The following is a 15,004-nucleotide window of genomic DNA, read 5'->3' as shown; positions in this document are numbered from 1 at the left end:
TGAGCAACGCAACTACTAAAAGTTAATAGTTTGTTTATGTAAGAATTATTATCTGCTTTGACGCGATCGGTACGCTCGGCAGCTCAGTGGTATTTGAGGTCAAAATCCTAAAGGCATTATTCTGTCAGTTACGAACGATCATACTACTTTCATGATTAAAAACACTAGACTTTCGTACCATATTTTGTATTTTAGTATCGAGTTTAAATATTCCGAACCATTTATCCAGGCTATTTTCTTTCATTTACTGTATGTCCGTTACATGTTATAAAATGTGTTTTGTACTAATGCCGCAGAAAGCCTACAATCTGTATGTATTTAAGGAGGTAGGTTACCTTCATATTTGTATGTGCGCATGTCCAACCGGAAGCTAACATGACGATTTACGACGACGTTTACGACAAACTAAATGTGTTTGTATATTCATTCTTCTGAAAAGAAATCATGAACTTGTCTTCGATCTGATGCTTTATGGTATAATAATGCAGAAATAATTAGTAAATTGCCGCAGAAACGCTTCAAAACAATTTTGCCTTAAAGTGACGTCATTGACGTCATGACGTTACGTGTCAGTTACCGCGCAAAATTAATAGCTTTTATCTTGAAAGTACGTAATTCTGTACATTTTCTTTATTTTAACTATTTTCAAATAACTATTATTTGCTGAAATATTTTTATGAGTCTTTTGCTCTGAATAATAATCAATATTTTGCTTCTTTTATGTAGTTATATTGAAATGTTATGCGGAATGTAAGGAAATGGATGATAGTAACCAATGTTATTTGGAATATAGTTGGGTGAAAGGTTACTTGTTACGGCCATTTTCAAATAAAAAACTAGCAGTTTGATTTGTAATACCTATTTTTCAGTTTCTGTTGATATTTTGTTACTTACATACTAAAACTAAGATCTAAAATTGTCCAAATTTCAGTAGAAAATTGTGGTGTCTTGAATTGAATTGATGTTACCATGGAAACGAAGCCCGTGACCTATGTATCTAAATGTAAAATTCAAAAGCGTTGACACTGGTCTATTTAAGGAACACAGCTTCGGTATTTTATTTTCATTTCAACAACATTCATGAGAATAATAGCAGCATGCCGAACGATTTTTCCATGAAAAATGCCAGACGAAGGGTACTGCTGTAAGTATTCTAAGCTGTGAGATTTGTTTGAATAAATGCAAATAACACGAAAATATAACTTACGTTAGAAATAGTATTTTTTAAAGCTACAACAACTAGAAAGATAATCTTATTCAATGTTTTTTGTAAGGAATTACGACAAAAAAGCAATATATGAACTATATTAAACATCTCTGTTGCCATGGTTACTTTAAACTTTAAGAAAAATAGGATACCATGTAAAGTGCTTGGTATTTTACTAATAATATTACCCAAATATTCCATGTTGGTCATTAACAGAATGGCCGCTGAAGCCGTCGAAATCCCTCTTTTTCATACATAGTTGTTTAAAAATGAGAGAAAATGTGTTACCGTGGAAACATGAGCCCCGCGACATATACATTTTAAGCTTATATTAGAAAGGTAACGCGCATACTAGAAATTATCAATTATGCAGACTTCTATGAATATCAATGAAACTAAAATACACTGAAAAGTGTTTAATATCCGTATTTTCCTTCTTCTTTCAATATGAAAAACATCTGGACGGTCATGTTCTTCAAACCTGGATAAAAACTGAACTTGTAGGGACAGGGACAAACGAAATTGAGATTGTAACAGTTAAAACTTCATATTACACGAAATACAAAAATTTGCTACGGTTCAACTAATTTGAATTTACCCTGGTAATAAGGTAACCTACCTCCTTAACGTACCATTCGATAACTGCTTTTTCATTAATTGTAGAATAAATGCCAAGTTTTACTAGACCGTTTAAAATACTTTCTTAGTATGAAGTTTCATAAATAAGCGGTCGGAGATTGAACCCACGACCTCCCATATAAGAAGCGGGTGCGGATTAGGCTGTCTGCTCTGTTAGTGAATACTTTTTTGAAATGAATATTCATCAATCCGAAAATGGAGGTGATAAAATTTAGAGGTGTTATGCCGTTTTTCGTTTCCTAAAATAACAGTACTAATCTTAAATATAGGGGAATATAGTGTTTGTTACGGTGGCACAGAGGTCACATAATATAAATATCATATGGCAGCGTGTTTGACATTGATATTGTCAACCCGAGGGCAGAATGTTACCCGGGGAGAAATAAAGATTTCATACATATACGTGAGCACATAATAAATTCGGACGGACGTATTAGATCTTAAACGCGCACATACTTGTATTGAAATAACCTGCGCACGTATCAATATAAAAATATAAATGAGCCGCGCCATGAGAATACCAACATAGTGACCTTGCGACCAGTATGGACCCAGACCAGCTTGCGCATCTATACAGTCTGTGCCAGGGTCTATGCTGTTCGGTTTCAAACCCTATAGCAATAAGAGAAACCGTAAGCGAACAACATGGATCCTGACCAGACTGCGAGTATGCGCAGGCTGGTCTGGATCCATGCTGTTCGCAAAGCCACTAAGTTGGTTTTCTCATGACGCGGCTCTATATCCTCGCACATGTAAAAATGTATCACTCACCATATTGGAAAGTACCGGTGTTTTGGCTAACTATTGTGTAAGCACTTACCAGCTATTTCCTGTGAACACATTACTTATACGTGCGCTGATGCAATCTTTATATCAATACGCGCAGGTATTAGATGGTATGTGAGCACGAAACAAATAAAAACATAAACAGTTAATAAAAACATCTATGCCACATCTGTGCTACCGTAGGTAGTACTAGCCTCGCAGTGTATATGTGGTTCCTTCAATGTGTATTATGTATATGTTATGACTTGACTTTTGAGTATGGAAAAGTGGATTCTAGCCAAGTGCAAAGCGGTCGTCTGCTTTACATTATGCAACCTTGGCCTTTATTTATCATACAAACAATTTATAAATTCCGTCCGCTGAATGTAATATTCAGTATTTTTTAGACAAGCTCATAGACTAAAATATCTTTTACATTTTATGACAATGTAGCGAATATATCCTATGTTCAATATCCTCTGTAAAAATCTCTCAAACAGACTGGCTTTGGTCTCTATGGAATTAAATTCGAAAAAAAGGGGAATGTAGAAATATATCTATCATCAGTTCTAGTGCTAGTCTATATCATTTTAAGAACATAAAACGATCTATCGTCTTGCGCGTATGAAAATATCATTACTTTGGTATATCCCAGGGGCCTTATAAAACGTATAAGCGTCTGAAGGCCATTTAACGCTTCCATAGAATCAACAGGAAATTTCCCTTAATATAAGTTCCAAGTGCATGTATATTAATTCTTACTGATTGTAAATACTAGATAAAGCGTGAAATGTTTATTTTTTTTATTTAAAAAGATCAGCTCCGCCCACGTGATATATGAGCCGTGCCATGAGAAAATCAACATAGTGGCTTTGCGAGCAGCATAGATCCGGACCAGCCTGCACATCCGCGCAGTCTGGCCAGGATCCACGTTGTTTCGCTTTTTAAAGCAATGAGAGAAACCATTAGTGAACAGCATGGATCCTGACCAGACTGCGCGAATGCTCCATGCTGGTCGAAAAGCACTGTGTTGGTTTTTTCATGGTGCGGCTCATTTATTTTAGGATATTCTGAAATATGTAGGTATGCAGCGCTCAAATTATAAACTATCTGACATCAGATGTATATGTTAACACTTTTAGACAATATCAGAAAAGATCTTTGGAATGATTTGATAAAGTTTGTGTTATTTCCGAGTGCAAACATTTTTTCGTACATGAAAAGCTGACATGTCTTACTAAAGCCCAGGTATTTTCAAATCGTTAGAAGAAAATGAACATTGACCCCATATTAGCAAATAAAAAAGAAGTCCACGCTGATACATTTAGACGGCGTAGTAGCCCCTGCGCGAGACAAATGCGACTTTCTTTTCCGAGTTTAACCTATGTACTTTGATTTTCACTGCTTCCGCGAAAAGCTGAAGGTCGTCTGACGTTATTTCTTGTGTTGTCAAAGACGTATGTATACCTGGCGAGATTGTTTTAAAATATTAGGACTGGGACGATTACTCGGTTAATCGGATGCGATTCGATTACTAGGTGAAACCGGTTTCAATTTTGCAAAACCGCTAACCGCTCTTAAACAATTAATATTACGATCGTTCTTTACCTTTATATATTTCTTTGACCAGCACATTGACTCGCAGTATATTTCCGCAAAAAAACCCAAAACAACACAACAATCAACAGAATCAATAGTCTTGGATTAGCCCGTCGTGATATATTTAAATTAAAATACACCAAAATATGATTTATTAATTATCAAACAACTTGCAAACGATAAAGTCCGTAAGTTCCTAATGAAGTCAGCTGCTGGAAGTACCTTGATACGGTCATCAGGAAAGAAAAGAGCATTTTCAATATGGTGGCCGATTAACCGGTTCGATTCGATTTCATACAAATGATTAACCGATTTCAAAATTTTGAAATCGTCCCGGCTCTATAAAATATGTCGGTCGTCCTTGGGATAAAAGCCGTGAATATTGGAGGGGGTTGTATTGGTATTGTAACATTATACTGTTGTTAAAACTTGTTTACAACAATAACCTCCAAAAGTCAAATAATTAAAAATCTCAAAACACTGAAAGTGGCCTTTTATACACCAAACTTATAAAAAAACTGTAATCTGATTTTATCAAAAATATGCAACCGCTGAAATTGAAATATAACAAAATGTGATGAAATCAAATTGTTATAAATAGTCAAGATTCTTTGCAAGGAAAATACCAATAAATGAAATTGCTCTTTGTTTCATATAGATTTCTGCTACTTCAGATCCAATTTTTTTTTTGGATTTAACCTTGCACCGACACATGATAGGTCATATGGCGACTTCAGATCCAATTTGATACAGTTTCTAGGAAGACTTATTTTCAACAAAACATCGATCAAAGCATTTGCTACAAGAAAAACGAAAAGAAAAAGGGGTAGTGAGTAATACGCAGTGAAGAAGTCATGTATCTTCATGTTGCCGCTGTCCGCAGAATAAACTCAGGAGTTATCTCCTGTGAACAAAACACAGGGTCTGAAAACAAACTGTAGTTTCATACAAGCATTTTCGTGGAAAAAACTGAACGCGCCTTTCTTGTCAGTCATTTCATAATAAATAACAAACGTGCATGTGTTTTTAATAATTCATATTCATGTTATAGAAACGTTTTCAAGTTTAGTCCAGTCAGGTGTACACGATATCACTATCGAGTCATCGAACTGCTGCGTGCACCTAATGCTCTCACGCTTCCTGTGTATTATCTGCGTAATAAAGAAAATACCATAACCCTCCGTAGTTAATACATTATGTTTTTTTTTTCTTTTTTCCATTTGTTTAAGCATGTCCGACAGGAAGGCAATAATAAGATAGATTTATGGCCGCCGATCTCGCTATCAAATTAGGGGCATGCAATGTTCACGACACTTAATTGACGCAACTGGACGGTGATGGTACGAGTCTAAAATGTGGTGGAATGGACCTGTCATGAAGTATTAAAAAACACTTCAAAACTCTAATTCATGATGAAGCGTATGTCTCCAGAATAATTCTGAAAAGAATTCATCCTCAAAATGTTCCTGTTATGTCAGTTACTTGCACGAAACGAGCTTAATGATGTTAAGGTATCCAAGACACTGTCCGAGGTACCAAAAAGTTGCAATTATCAAATAAAACACAGATATGTATAACTTCATTATATTAGATTCATCTATTATATCACAAATGTAAATAATATTCTTAACAATTAATTTAAAATATCATATACACATTTGTATACATGTATCCTCTTGATATATTTGCACAAAACATACAGAATTTACATTATGGTGGTTTTGTCGTTGTTGTTATTGTTGTTTTTTGCTCAAATTGAGAAAATCTTAAGTTTTCAAACCCATAGATATTTTAAGAAAATTAGGCAAACGAAAAGGGGAATCCATATGCCGAGCGCAGGTTTTGTGTTATATTTCCGGTTAAATGACGTCATGCCTTTACTTCCGGTTTGTCAGACGTGTAGAATTTCCTATGTCAAAATAACTCTAGGTGAATTTTTTTTTATAAATCTTGATAATCATTGTACTTATTGTATTAAGCTGCTTTCTGAATTGGGATAACAGCAAAATTCAACTTCGATATCGGTCTATCAACTGATTTATCAATATTTTGTCAAGAAAATGTCAATGTATCAATTACGGAGCATTAAGTTCAGAATCCGCAGAATACCAGTTATAAATCGTATATGATAAATTAAATGGCAATATCGATGCCGTTTACAGAGATGTAAATGCTGACTGAGAGTTCTGTTTTGGTCCGTTCTGTTCTGTTCTGTTCTGTTCCGTTCTGTTCTACTTAAATATCCATTAAATGATAGAAGGTATTTCATCAGCAAAGGGGAGAATTTCCAAACGATATATCAGATCATGATTTAGAATGTCCAACGACTGACATTTGTTAGATTGGGTTCCTTTGGCTTTAAACTGTTGTTGTTTTTTGAATAACACGTATATGAAGCAAAATGCCGTGCTGTATTCTGGTTTACCGCAAGGAGACGTATATTTCTCTTCGACCTGAAATATAAATTATTTAATTCGAACACGTATACAAATACTAATGAAATCATCTAGCAAAACATCTCTATTAAAACACACAAACTCACAAACACACACATTTTTGTGCGCACACGCACTGTCGCACACACGTGCAACGCACATACATATATATGATTATTTTGTGGAATACAATTATTATTCATCAGGTGATTTTATGACACAGACACGTACCTTTTTGAGTTCCAATAGTATTTATCAACAAGTAGGATTAATATTAAATATGGTATTTGTATGCAAACGAATACAATGTTAATTTGTAAAAGTTCATTCTTTAAATACATCTGAAACATGATAAAGACGTTCTCATTTTACAAGCAGGTAGCTCTACACGTTTGATAAACCGGAAGTAATGTTTAAAAGGTGATTAATCAGGAAAACGTGGAATAAAGCAGGGTTGGATATACAGGATTTGGTGTTAGAGGGGACGTAAATTATTTGTAGTGTAGAGCAACTAGGGGGGTCTGGGGTCATTATCCCCCTGAAAATTTTGAAAACAATTGCCCCATCTGGTGCATTCTGTGTGTTCTTAGGTACTTTATCTGGTATTCACAAATCACAGGTTTGTGATAAAATCAATACAAATAACATATTAATTAAAGTAATGTTTTATGAATTTTCACACTAATTCATTCGTAAGTATCTCGGAATTTCTTAGCCAGATTTCTGAAGATTTTTATGGGGAGGGTTTTCCTAGGACTATTTCGGTTTTAAATGTGCAACCAGAGCGAGCGAGAAAACAATGCATTTTTTCACCCAGAACAAAAGACAAATTACCTATGCAACAGAGAAAAAAATACATATGAGCCGCACCATGAGAAAACCAACCTAGTGTGTTTGCGACCTGCATGGATCAAGACCAGCCTGCGCATCCGTACAGTCTGGTAAGGATCCAAGCTGTTCGCTTTCAAAGCCTATTGAAATAAAGAAACTGTTAGCGAACAGCATGGATCCTGACCAGACTGCAGATGCACAGGCTAGTCTGGATCAATGATGGTCGGAAATGCACTATGTTGGTTTTCTCATGGCGCGGCTCATATTTTATATTTCTAACACAGAACAGAAGACAAATTACGTATTCGAGTTGGCGAGCAAGAAAAATGCATATTTTTCACCCAGAACAAAAGATAAATGATTTATGCGAGCAAAGCGAGCGTGAAAAAAAAATGCATTTTTTTTTTATTTTCAGTTAGAACAAAAGATAAATAATGTACGTGAGCGTAGCGAGCGAGAAAAATGTATATTTTGCAGTAATTGTACCCAAACAAAAGACAAATTACGTATGCTCCGGCGATTTTAGAGGGGCGCGAGCCGGGTGCGCCCCCCTTCTGAATCCGCTAGTGTAAAGCCTGGATGAAGACAACCTTATGAATTAAACGTAATCGATGAGTTAATGTATTATAAGAGCAACGTTTCTATCTTTCTTAAAGATAAAATATGATATTAAAACATCTTACACGTTATGTCATTCCGAAAAAATGTTTTAAAATCAGTATGAAATTTGCGCGTCTCCAATCGTGGACAAAAGGATCGTGTGAACTAGGTCACAGCCATCCGAAAGCGAAAGCTGAAGATGGTCGAAACTTACGGTGTGTTACGAAGATGGTCGAAACTTGTCACGTGACCAAAGTTTTTTTTTCTTATTTTTTTTTTTAAAAAAGTGATAAAATATATATAGAATCTACATAAATATAATATTTTATCATTTAAATAAAGTATTAGTGTACACACATCTACGAATAAAAAAAATCTGTACAGTATCGAAAACCTGTCACGTAACTTGCTCCATGTCCCACATGCGAAAAAAATCTTTCCTAGTGCCTTTTCTCAACTGCAACGTGTTTACTTTTACCCTGCCACGTTCCAGTATGTATACCTTTGCTTTCTATCGACATCGGCATAGTCCTACCGAATTCTATGTAAAACTGGCGGCGTAAGAATCTAATGTTTTGGAAAGAGAAATTGAAAGAAGCGAAAAGGAGTAAATTTAGCGGATTGTATTTAGCGAACTGTAGTTTTCTTATATAAAAGTTAACACCCCCTTTTCTTTTTGTTTTTCTAAGTAGCGATATAGTTCTTTATGGAAATGTAAGTCTGAAAATCTGATATGCTAGAAAATGTCGAAAACCCGATTTAAGTGAGTGACTTTTATATAAAATAAAGAACAGCCGGATTTAGTGGTGTCCAGCCTATTAATCGTGCGCGCGGAGCAAACACGCTAATGCCACGGTCCCCATTTACAAGAAAAAAGTAAACATGTAAATGTTTGTTTTAATATAATTGCTAGGTATATATATACACCCACATTTGGTAATACAATAAATCATGGGGCCTCCGTGGCCGAGTGATTAAGGTCGTTGACTTCAAATCAGTTGCCCCTTATCGATGTGAGTTCAAGCCTCACTCGGGGCGTTGAATTCTTCATGTGAAGTACTTCCAGCTGGCTTACGGAAGGTCGATGGTTTTACCTAGATGCCCGCTCGTGATGAAATAATGCACGGAGGGGCACCTGGGGTCTTCCTTCACCATTAAAGCTGCAAAGTCCCCATATGACCTATCATGTGTCGGTGCGACGTTAAATCCAACAAAAATAAATCATATTGTTCTCATGTATACATACTGTAGAACCTGAATGTAAATAAAAACTGTTTGTCTGTCTATCTGTTGGTCTGTCTTCTATTTAAAAAGATCACAAGTTAATAGTTAAACGAAATCATATGTTGTAAATAACTGTCCTATAACCTTTTACTTATTTCGCAAAGTTCTGCCTAAATTTTCCTTTTCATTTTCCTTCAACTCTTCGTTTGTTCCTCTGTGCTTACATTCCATACTTATATGGCTAGAGGGACAAGCTGTAACCGTACTTTTTCTTTGATGTCATTCATTCCGTAAGCTTTAATGTGGTTATTTTTTTCTTTTACGTGGCTAAAGGGTCAACAGAGAGATCAGAAAGAGCAGCCGAAATCTAGTTCATAGTTACACGCAACAAACCGTGTGGCAGACATACAAAGTAATCTATATATAGATGTCACTGACCTTCATATTATGATCTTCACCTTAATCTAAATACCTCAACACCTTTTATCATAACCCCGGGGCATGTTTTGCTTTTTATTATGGGGGCAAGGGACAGTAAATTTGAAAACTCCACAACTCTGCGCTGAATCCAGTGCGAAAAAAATCATAAAAAAAATCCAATTTCGACAAATTCAAGGCAATTATTGAGCGAATGTCTTGCATACACATAGCACTTCATTAATAAAAATATTTTAGTAGCATGAAAAGATATCTGTAAGTGAGCGTCTAAACTAGCCTACCCATCTCGCGCAAAATGAGCCAAAATTTACAATTTGTCATTGACGTAAAATACGTCCGTTTTTATCATTTTCTGGCGTAATTCAACGTATTCTATCAGTAAAAATGAAATAAAGACATATTCGCATCATTTTGCGAAAATAAAATGCCCCCACCCCCTATTTGCCTATTTTATGGGGTCCCCACCCTCCAAGCATCCCCCTGATTGATGGAATGCAGAGCTGATTGGCTAAATATGCGCTACGTGGGTTAAGAATAATGAAAACGGTGTTTTTACACTGATAATAGTGGTAGAATTTTGAAAAATCGTCTGTGCAGATATTGACTTTCAAACCTTGATGTGTCCTCACCGTAACATTTTTGAGCCGCTGTGCCGTCATTTAGCGTTTTAAGTCCCCAGAAAGTTTAAAATCTCAATCTAGAGGTTCTAAACTACCTAAAACTGCGCAAAATCAAGAGATTTTCCGATATTTAATTTTGGCCGAATCACTTATGGGGGCAAGGGACGGTAAATTTGAACTCCACAACTCTGCGCTGATACCAGTGCGAAAAAAAATCATAAAAATCCAATTTCGACAAATTCAAGGCAATTATTGAGCGAATGTCTTGCATACACATAGCACTTCATTATATGACATTTTCAGTCTGCCGATTCTGTTGCTTCTGTGATAAAAACGAGTAAAATGCAGGTTTCAGGACACAAAATTTTTACACAAAAATGGCCCAAAATGCACACCTTGCGTGACCTGTACAGTATTATCTGCAAATGACTGACCTAAAACACATGCATATTTTTAAAGCATGTGGCCTGACGAAAATAATAGTGGGAAGAAAAGTGTCTCATGACCGTTTACTTTTTCCGCAACTTTGAGCTGAAGCTGGATGGATGGATGACTGTTTCCAATTCGTCTGACTTCCGTTACCTCAGGTAAAGTTTTAGACCCGGCCGTCTACATGGAGCTAGGAAAATCGATACATGCACATATTTATTTTACACAATAATCACTCGTACGCAGGAATCCTTAGTTCTATACACATCATAAATAACCAGTTGAATATATATGCCTGTAAAGTGCATATGTCTATTTTATTTAAAAACGTACCCGGGGCCAAATGCGAAACTGGCCCCTGCCACTTAAACGCAGCTTCTTGTTTGATTGAATGTAGGTACCTTTGGATAATATTTTAACATTCGACTCGCAAATTCATTAAGTTTACACTATATCGCGCGAGGATTTGTAAAGATACTTTAAATTCGTCATAGATAACACTTCGACTATAAATGCTTATTTAGTTGTCTTCTATTTTCGCCTGAGAATCGTTTGGACAAAATATTTTCCGTTGTAAAATATTTGTAGTACTACTTTTCAAAAAAATATATACGCAGTACAAGCTATTTACTTTAAGTTAACGTTACTAAAATATTGAAAATACGTTTGTACTGTATACGGAAAACGTTTTATCGGTCTTTTCTATTTGAAAATTACACTGCTGACGTATCATGTTAATAAATAAAAATGACTATATTTCATAACATATAATGCAACATTTTAAGTAAATTGTTTTCGGAGCGCCTGAGACAGCCGTAGAAAGCAGAGAACTTTATTTCCAATCAATATCTGTTTGCATGTTTATCGCTTATTAACTCCTTTTTATTAGTGGACTAGGGGTGATCATGTAATTTATTACAGCGGAAGCACTGCGTCTATGTTAACAGCCAAATTCCCGAATATTTTTAATTAAATACAGATGTTGTCAGATACAGTCAGTATGAAAATAGAAATATTTTATTTAAACATGCTTACTCTTTACGTTATTTGACAAATGTACCTGAATGCAGATGAAGAATATAAAAAAAAACTTTAAAGCGCTAAATATTTTTGTTGGAATATTTATTTTTCTATTTTTGCGCGGCTTAGATTATCCAAGCCTGCTAAAATTCTCGAGTCATATATAACATCAAAGACCAGGATACTATGATAATAACTAATATTATATTTCATAAACGAAAGAAACTTACTTATTTGATGAATAGATATGTTCTGTAATTTAAGTAATATTTGTATTGTTCTAAATAGAAAAATATATGGCACACGGTCACTGTTATGTAATATTACAAAAACATTTCATACATTCTCATTCATTAAAACAAGGAAGTAAAAAAATACTTGCTGAAAATCAATCAGCATTTACCCCAGTAATGGTGAAACAATCTATGTAGCAAGATTCTGTTCTTGCTGATTTAAATGTGCCAAGAAATCTAAAATCTTCTCTGTTTCTGTCAGTATTGTATTTCATAATCACTAAAATTATCAAACTTCCTTTAAAATATTTGAATTTTTTTTATTGCCATGGCAAACTTACCATGGTAAAATTTTGCCATGGCAGAATCTTGCCATGGTAAAGTTGCCATGGCAGAAACTTGCCATGGCAAAATTGCCTTGGCAGAAACTTGCCATGGCAAAATTGCCATGGCCGAATCTTGCCATGGCAAAATTGCCATGGCCAGTTTTTGCCATGGCAAAATAAAAAAAAACTGAGTTATCGATATGAAACAACATATTTCTACCAATACATTCGTTTGGAAATAGTTAAAATCACTTTTTAAGAAAAATAAAAAAAATTGCCATGGCAATTTTGCCATGGCAAAATCATGAATTTTCTTGCCATGGCAAAATTATTTTGCCATGGCAAGACATTTTGCCATGGCAAAAGACCGATTTGCCATGGCAAAACCGCTTTTGCCATGGCAAATGTAATTTTCTCGTACTGATTAACAAAAAACTAGTAATGATATCATATCAAAACCTACTAACTTTAAAATAGGTGGATTAATGTAACAATGTAAAGCAATTTTCATTTTTGTAAAGCGCGTATAAATATGGGCTGAATTTGCCAAATACCGGCGTGGCAAAAAGAAACCGGCGGCTATTATAAACACTTTCGTATTATCCAAAAACCGCATTGTCAGTAGAGTTTAGCTGCTGTTTGATTGAATACAATTTGAAACCATAGAGATATAGTTTGCTGAAAGGTTCAGAAAACGCTGATCTGAGATTAGATCTTCGCAAAATGCTTGTCATCTGCAAGCGTTAAACTTTACAAAATTTTAATATGTTGTGGGGGTATTTATTCTTTTACATGAATATGTAAAACCTGAAAAGTTATATTAGGCCATATTGCATAGGAAAGCGTACTGTGCTCTTTACCCACCAAAAAAAAAATAAATAAATAAATAACAAGCATCAAAAGAAAGTAAATACATGAATTACTTTCCAGGGAAGGAATTCGATCTTCATCATATAAACTGCATATAAATAAATGGGGTTTAAAGGCAGCAACACTGTTTGATGTTGGACTGATTTCAATATCTAAGAAGTCGGCGTCTATCCATATGTTATCGTAAAACCTACTTGTTACGGACGATCAAACATTTTGTGGTTATATTTCCTACTCAGTTAATGGAGAAAAATAAATAAACTTTAAGTTTAAAAGCAGTAGCTCTTATGCTACTCAAGGATATGCAATGAACTATCCATTTTATAAGTTTCTAAATGTAAAAATTCTAAAATATGCTGCAGAGATATTGCTCTTCATTTACGCCATCTCCATCTTCTAAAAATAATATTCAGTCTCAAAACAATATATAATATAGTACAAAATATTTTCAAGGAATTTGGTCAAAATTAAAATTTCACCAAGAAATTACAGTTTTCATAGCACTATAAAACCCACACAAAATCAAAATGAAAATTATAACTCCTTGCTTAATTACTCTATCAATCGATGAGTATTAAGTGTTATAGCTCTAGCTCTCATATGTTTTCATAAAAAAAGAACTTCTGGACTAGTCAAATGCAACTAATATGTTCAGGTTTCCTAACACGTCACTAGTCAGAAGACTTTCGGATTGCCCCTCATATTAATAAAAAAATGCTATTCAACAACAAAATAACAATTATAAATGAAAATAGGTCATTATTTGACAAAACTTAAAGGGAGAGGTATGATTGTTTGCTCCTTCTTATAATATTATGCTATTAATAGGCAAGTGTAGAAAATTTCAAAGCTACAGCTGATATTGTGTTGAAGAATAATTAATTGAAGCTATAACTAAAACAAAACAGAAAATTCCAATTCTCTACGTACACAAATAGTTACATTTCTCCCAAAATGCGAGTACAAGTTAGGATTATAGGCTTTTATATCCCCCATGATGATAAAATGTTTCAAACACTCTGACGTATGACCTTGTATGCTTTGTTAAAAATTCAAACGAGTTATTAAAATTAAACATCAAAAGTCGATCTGGCTTTAGCAAATCACTTTAAAAAATCCCATTGCCAAATAGAAAATAAAGATGTGGTTTTTCAAACGAATCTATTGCCTACTCCTATCATAAGGAAACCAGTGTAACATCTATGATATATCACTTCTTAGAGACTAATAATATTTGCTTGAACTTAAATTTTTAGAACAGTAAACTTTTCATTTACAGATCAGACAAGGGTCTGGTACTTTAGTACATCACAGTGATACATTTTAATTGTGTCTTTACAAAACAGCTTCATAGGACGTGTAAATGTACTGAAGGTTTATCAGTGTCTTTGTTACAACGGATGTAATTGCTTCAATCAAATGAAACGTTTTACGAGACAAACTGCCGTGCCGGTACCCTACTAGGAGAAAGTGGTATTTATCAATTTATCAACTAGGGAAATGAAACTTACTTAGACATTTAAGATTCTGAAATACAAATTGTAGATACCACGTCTCACTGAAATATAATGATACAACGTATTCGCAAGAATTTTATTCCTTTACCAAATAAATTAAATATATTCAGTTGCATTTTAGATTTCTCTATAATTTCTTTCACTGTTAATGTATGCTTGCTCAGGTTTATGCAAAGAACAACATTGTATGTAGAAAGTAAGGTTAACTTAAGATTAGTATTGTTTCATTGTCATGTGAAATACTAGCAAAC

At 34.5% G+C, this 15,004-nt stretch overlaps 1 long non-coding RNA gene across 1 annotated transcript; it reads right to left on the bottom strand.

Moving 5' to 3' along the window:
• Window positions 1-5,782: 5,782 nt before the first annotated feature.
• LOC128559183 (uncharacterized) lies at window positions 5,783-8,403 on the bottom strand. Its single transcript, XR_008372250.1, has 2 exons — window positions 8,160-8,403; window positions 5,783-6,663 (listed from the first exon to the last, which is right to left on the bottom strand). It is a non-coding gene; the product is annotated as an uncharacterized LOC128559183 (long non-coding RNA).
• Between the last annotated feature and the right edge of the window lie 6,601 nt (window positions 8,404-15,004).

Source organism: Mercenaria mercenaria, chromosome 8 (genome assembly GCF_021730395.1).
Source record: "Mercenaria mercenaria strain notata chromosome 8, MADL_Memer_1, whole genome shotgun sequence".
In the NCBI taxonomy this organism is placed as follows: domain Eukaryota; kingdom Metazoa; phylum Mollusca; class Bivalvia; order Venerida; family Veneridae; genus Mercenaria; species Mercenaria mercenaria.
This window is presented reverse-complemented; position numbering and strand designations above follow the sequence as displayed.